The sequence below is a fragment of the Neoarius graeffei genome, chromosome 8 (genome assembly GCF_027579695.1).
Source record: "Neoarius graeffei isolate fNeoGra1 chromosome 8, fNeoGra1.pri, whole genome shotgun sequence".
NCBI lineage: Eukaryota > Metazoa > Chordata > Actinopteri > Siluriformes > Ariidae > Neoarius > Neoarius graeffei.
The window spans coordinates 4,662,761-4,669,763 of record NC_083576.1 but is presented as its reverse complement, the minus strand read 5'-3'; positions in this window follow the sequence as shown (position 1 = coordinate 4,669,763).

The window sequence follows — 7,003 nt, the reverse complement described above, 5'->3', positions numbered from 1 at the left end:
GTGACAAATCTAAGTGCATCCATCCATCAATCAGTGCAATCTAGTTCCATCAAAAACTTTTTTTTTTTTAATTAAAGCTAAATATTTTCCCTAAATGAAGTTTATATTAAAGTCCAAACTCGATAACATGTCAGATTCTCAAACAAACCTGCTTATTTGAATATTAGGCCACGCCGATTTGGACTGTCTGATGAAGGAGTTCATCTGGTGTTGAAATGTTTTTACCAAATTTACATCTTGTGCCTAATATTCAGTTTCCATTCAAATGGATGTGCAGTGATCCAACAGGACTGGTTTTGAGCAGACAAGACCATTTCTCACGATAATGTTAGAAGAAACATTTCCAAACTCTTTGTTGAAATAAACAGGTCTTTGTCTAAACTTTAAAAAGATGTAATGAGTCATAGTGTGTTTCTTCGTAAACACAATGTTAGGAGGAAAATGTGGACTTTTTCTGGATTCGTTGGATAATTAACTGTTCATGGGCACCGAAAATGGTTCTATACTTGGTACCTTTTCTGATTAGGAAACACTTGATTGTCGTGTACAGACTGTTTAGGTGCTAAAGTAGGGTGACCAGTCCCGATCTGGGGTTGTGTGTCCCGAGTCCCGACAAAAGTCTGTCGGGACATGGATATGTCCCGGTTTTCGCCACTCGCGACGTTTGCGACTGAGCAGCGTAGGAATCATTAGCGGAGAAATGTCTGCATTTACTATTTTGATGAATTGACAGGAATCACAAACTTTCCTGGTTACTGCCCCCTGGCCCTGTGGCATGGGTGTTTATTTAGCCACATTATTCCAGACAACAGAACGTGTTGCCATGCAACATTAAAATAAACATTAACTGGCGCGAATGTTCTTTGTCTAGCAGCTAGCAGCAGTAACGCCGCAGCAATTATGCCGAAAAGAAAATGTACCTTTTCCAAAGATTTACAGGGCACCTACCCCTTCCTCCGAGAGGTGCAGAACAATGCGCACGAAGCCAACTGCACACACTGTAAGTGCTTTGTTCTTGTACTGAGTTGGGTAGCCTATGCTGCAAATGCTGTGCGCTCCTGTGGGGGCTTTCCTCGGGCTGTCGCCCCTCTCCTCCTTTACTGCTGTTTTGTTTGAGTGTATATTTTACGGAAGCCGCGAGAGGCCCTTCATATAATCTTTTTTTATTCACCTTGTTATCCCGAGATAATGACATAATTAATTCAGGATCTCGAGAAAACAACACTACTAGTTCGAGATCTCGAGAAAACAAAACAATTATTTCATGATCTCAGCTGGATCACTGTATCTCCGTCGGTAGAGACGAAGCCGGGCCAGTCTTCTGCGGAGGTGCCGCGGACTAATTTTGAAATTATCCCTTATTAAAAGACTTAATGCAATCTCTCCCTGTGTCAACCCCTGATCAAAATATTGCCTTATTAGGTGATCGATTATTCCAGACATTCTAATGACCAAAGTTGCGTCTATACAGAATGAGAAATAGCCCCAAAGTCAGCATATCACAAGTCTCTTGGCGCACCTGAATGAACCATTTCTCAGCTGTTTACTCGAGATCATGAAATAATTTTGTTTTCTCGAGATCACGGAATAATTGTTTTGTTTTCTCAAGATCTCGGAATAACGGTTTTGTTTTCTCGAGATCTCGAATTAGTTGTGTTGTTTTCTCGAGATCCTGAATTAATTATGTGGTTATCTCGGGATAACAAGGTGAATTCAAAAAAATGATTATATGAAGGGCCTCTCTCGGCTTCCGTAGTATATATTCTCAAATCACTTGTCTCTTTTTTTGTTTCTGTTTAACACACCATTCTGACAGTTTGGCCATATTGCTGTGTTGAACAGCTTGTTGCACCTTCCATTAAAGTGTTCACTTTTGTCCACATCTTCTTGCTTTATTCATTCAGTTGTGGGGAATGGTTAGTAAGGTTGATTCTGACCGAGGCTATGTTGAGGTCACATATCTACTTTTTAAGTTCATGCTATAGTGCATACAATTTTAGAGATATAGCCTACATGTGCATATGCATTCTTCTTGGTGTTCTCACAAACAGGTGAAATAAATCAGTGTAAATTTGGCCTATGGACATAGCCTGGCCTATTCTCAGCCATTACAAAATCTGTTGTCTGACCATAATGTAACTGATCTGTATACCACTATGCTACTAGATAACAAAATGCCTGTTTGTTTTATTTCATGTGAGATGTTGATAAATGTGAGCTTCAACAAAATGATAAGAGCACCTCTCTGAGTATCACGTTTATGTAAAAAAAAAAGGTGTGCGTGCACGAGCATGGTCGCGTGCAAAAGTGTCCCTGTTTCAGACTCGGGAAATCTGGTCACCCTATGCTAAAGGTAAATAAAAATGATATCTTGGGGATTTGTATGTGTCCTTTTGTGAAGTTTTATTATCTCATCTCATTATCTGTAGCCGTTTTATCCTGTTCTACAGGGTCGCAGGCAAGCTGGAGCCTATCCCAGCTGACTACGGGCGAAAGGCGGGGTACACCCTGGACAAGTCGCCAGGTCATCACAGGGCTGACATTGAATTTAGAGTCACCAGTTAACCTAACCTGCATGTCTTTGGACTGTGGGGGAAACCGGAGCACCCGGAGGAAACCCACGCGGACACGGGGAGAACATGCAAACTCCACACAGAAAGGCCCTCGCCGGCCACGGGGCTCGAACCCAGGACCTTCTTGCTGTGAGGCGACAGTGCTAACCACTACACCACCGTGCCGGCCCAGGTATATTATATAAGGAATAAAACACTCAGTGCTGTGCTGTTACAGGGAAATAATCAGTGATGGAGTGTTGGGATGAAGCGGAGTCACTGGTACCTCAGTGAAGTTGACTGTTTTCTTATAACAGCACATCTGGAAGTGTTTTATTTGATGAACATCCATTAAACAAGTTAGTTATTGTTATTGCTTACATTACACATATATTATACCTATCCTCTGTCATGAAGACGTCAGAAAACTAAAAGTTACTTCTTGATCCTGACTGCTTCAGCACACTGACACTGGAGACTCCTTCCATCAATTCTAAATAAACATTTCTTTCCAGAAAATGTCACAATATCAATGTTTTTAGTCATTTACTGTATATGAAATACAAGTTTCTGTTTAAGCTGTTACTACTGAAACATATTATAACAATTGCATTAATATAAACATGCAATTTACAGCTGAACTACTGTCAGAGCTGCTGCTAGAGAAAATTAACAACCTATTTATCCTAATGGCACATGGCAATATTTATAATACACTCAACCAGCCACTTTATTAGGAGCCCCGATACAGTACATCCACCTGCTGTTTTATGCAGTTCTCTAATCAGCCAATCTCTCGATAGCAGCACAGTGCATAAAATCATGCCGATACAAATCAAGAGCTTCAGTTAATGTTCACTTCAAACATTAGAATGGGGAAAATTGTGATCTCACAGTGAAGTGTGACTTTCTTTCTTTCACTGTGGTATGGGTGTTGGTTTGAGCCAGATGAGTATTTTTGGTTTGAGTATTTCAGAACCTGCTGATCTCCTCCTGGGGTTTTCACACACAGCAGTCTCTAGAGTTTACACAGAATGATACGAAAAGAAAAAAAAAACATTGAGTGAGCGACAGTTCTGTGGGTGGAAACAAACACCTTGTTGATAAGAGAGGGTCAGAGGAAATTGGCCAGATTGGTTTGAGCTTTTTTGCCAGGAAGGATATAGTAACTCATATAATCACGCTTTATAACCATGGTGAGCAGAAAAGCATCTCAGCATGCAACAGCAGAGGAGCACATTGAGTTCCACTCCTGCAGCCAAGGACAGGGATCTTAGAATCAACAACAAATTCCTGTTAAAGTGGCCAGTGAGTATACAAGACTTTTAAGGATTTTTTTTTTTTTTTTTTGCCAATGCTTGAAAAAAACCCAGCTACAAACAGTATATCTTTAAAATGCACACACAGCATGTAGTCTCTAAAAGCAGCATGTGTTCAGAGACGGAGAGCTTTTCCTGAAGTCCACAAGGTCATTTGGTCTCACAGATTTGGGTGAAAGGTGACCCTCTGAATTTCTTTCTTGTCCGTTAATGATTTCTCAACGCTGAGCAGTCCATAGAGAAGGATCTGCTGGAGGATTTTTATTGGCGTTTTGAGTTCAGAGGTCCTGTTGGCTAACACTCCTTCTGATTAGAAATGCTGGTTTTTGCAGAGCTCATGTTGACTGGCGGTTACATATGCGATGACCCGTGAGCTTGTGAAACTAATCCTTGCGTACCATATGAGACCACGGGCGGGGCAATGTGTCAAAAATATCACACCGTGATACTTGATATGATTTGTATCAGGATATTTAAAGCTTTGCTGTTGTGTCGACAAAATTGGAGAGCCAAGTTATAAAAGATACAATTTTAATATCGCAATTTACCCAAAGTTCATCTCATCTCATTATTTCTAGCCCCTTTATCCTGTTCTACAGGGTCGCAGACAAGCTGGATCCTATCCCAGCTGACTACGGGCGAAAGGCGGGGTACACCCTGGACAAGTCGCCAGGTCATCACAGGGCTGACACATAGACACAGACAACCATTCACACTCACATTCACACCTACGGTCAATTTAGAGTCACCAGTTAACCTAACCTGCATGTCTTTGGACTGTGGGGGAAACCGGAGCACCCGGAGGAAACCCACGCGGACACGGGGAGAACATGCAAACTCCACACAGAAAGGCCCTCGCCGGCCACGGGGCTCGAACCCGGACCTTCTTGCTGTGAGGAGACAGCGCTAACTACTACACTACCGTGCCGCCCCGCAATTTACCCAAAGTTAAACATTCTAATTCGCTTAAAGAAAGAAAAGATAGAAAGCACAACTTTATTCATCACACATGTGAAATTTCCTCTCTGCATTTAATCCATCTGAAGCAGCACACACACACATACCCAGAGCAGTGGGCAGACATGCTAACAGCACCCAGGGAGCAGTTGGGAGTTCGGTGCCTCGCTCAAGGCCGTCCCGTATTAACCTAACCGCATGTCTTTGGACTGTGGGGGAAACCGGAGCACCCGGAGGAAACCCACGCAGACACGGGGAGAACATGCAAACTCCACACAGAAAGGCCTTCGCCGGCCGCTGGGCTCGAACCCAGAACCTTCTTGCTGTGAGGCGACCGTGCTAACCACTACACCACCGTGCCGCCAACTTAATGTTGCTTTATCACTTGTATAATAAATAAAGCGATTTTCCATTTGCATCTCGATTGGTTTTTCAAATGAACAGCTGGATATCTTCCCATAACTATCATACCTACCGTAAAAACTGAACGAGTTAACACCTTACGCAAAAACGTACAAACATCTAGCTTTAGCCCATTAGAAGTTTCTATTGCTTCGATTTGTGTGCAAATCTTTAAGTCCAGTGGTAAACTTGAAAACACGTCCTTAAAAAAATTAACCTAGCAATAAAGATTAAACATGAATGCTGAATACAACTTGAAATTCTCTCAGAAATCCTGACAGCTCATGTAGGCTATCTGGCTAGCTTTAGCACTGAACATCATTTATGAACATGACTTAGAAATCCTCTCAGAAATTGTGTCAGGTTAGCTCATTTTAGGTAGCTGAAAATATTAATGTTTATTGATGACAAAATTATTTCATAATCCTGTCAGTTGATGTTAGCGAGTTGGCTAGCTTTATCATTGGAAATTTACTGCACAGCATTGAGTAGCATCAATATAGGATTGAATATCATTCATACATGAAAAATTTCCAGACATCCTGTCAAGTTAGTACATGTTGCTAACTGGCTAAAACTACCAGGAAAGATTACAAACATTTAGTAAGGAGTCAAAATCCTCTCAGAAATAGGTTAGATCTTGTGAGCTAAATAGAACGCTTTAGCACCAACAAATTATTTATGAATATATTTAAAAATCCTCTCAGGTTAGCTCATATTAGCATGATTTCACAATGACAAATATATTCTATGAATATATTTAAAAAAAAAAAAACCTCTCAGAATTCCAGTCAGGTTAGCTGACATAAGCTAGGTAGCGAACATTAAGATAAAAATTGTGAACATTTATTAATATGCCTTAAATCTTCTCAGAATTCCTGTTATGTTAGCACAATAGCAGGCTTTAACAATGACAATCTATGAATATATATAAAAAAAAATCTCTCAGAATTCCTGTTAGGTTAGCATATGTTCGCTAAATAGAAAGCTTTCTGGCACTGACAAATATAACTTATGAATATATTTTAAATCAGAAATCCTGTCAGGATAGCACGTTAGCAGGCTTTAACAATTACATAATCAATGAACATAATAATAAAAAAACATAGAATTCCTGTCAGGTTAGCGGACATAAGAGGAGAATAAAGATCATGAACATTTATTAAAGACTTAAAATCCTCTCCGCTCAAATTAACTCAGTAGCTAGCTTCAGCTTTGATTACTATTCATTTATTCATGCACCAAAATCCCCTCAGAAATCCTGTCAGGTTAGCATATTTTAGCTCGTCAGCCGACAATCATAATTTCTGTTTGATTTTTGAGAAAACCTTCTCCGAGATCCTGTCAGTTAGCTGATGTAAACTAGCTGGCTAATATTAGAAGTAAAGATTCTAAACATTTATCATTGTTTAAAAATCCCCTCAGAAATCCTGTCAAGTTATTTTGTCAGCGAGTTGGCTAACATTATCAGTAAAGACTATGAACATTTATTAATATTAATATAATTTCGGAAATCCTGCCTGCTTGTGTGAATTGAATATAAACAATCCTCTCTATATATCCTGTCCCTTTAGCTAACATAAGCTAGCTTCTTAACATTATCACTAAAAAGTATGAACAAAATCCTGTGAGAAATTCAGTTTGCTAGCTTGCTCAGAAAATCTGTGAAAATCTACAATTATACTGGAATTCCACGTCTTCTTTATACCACACGGATTACTCAAAGCCACAAAATACTAAAAGTTATGAAGAGAGAAAAGACGACAAAACATG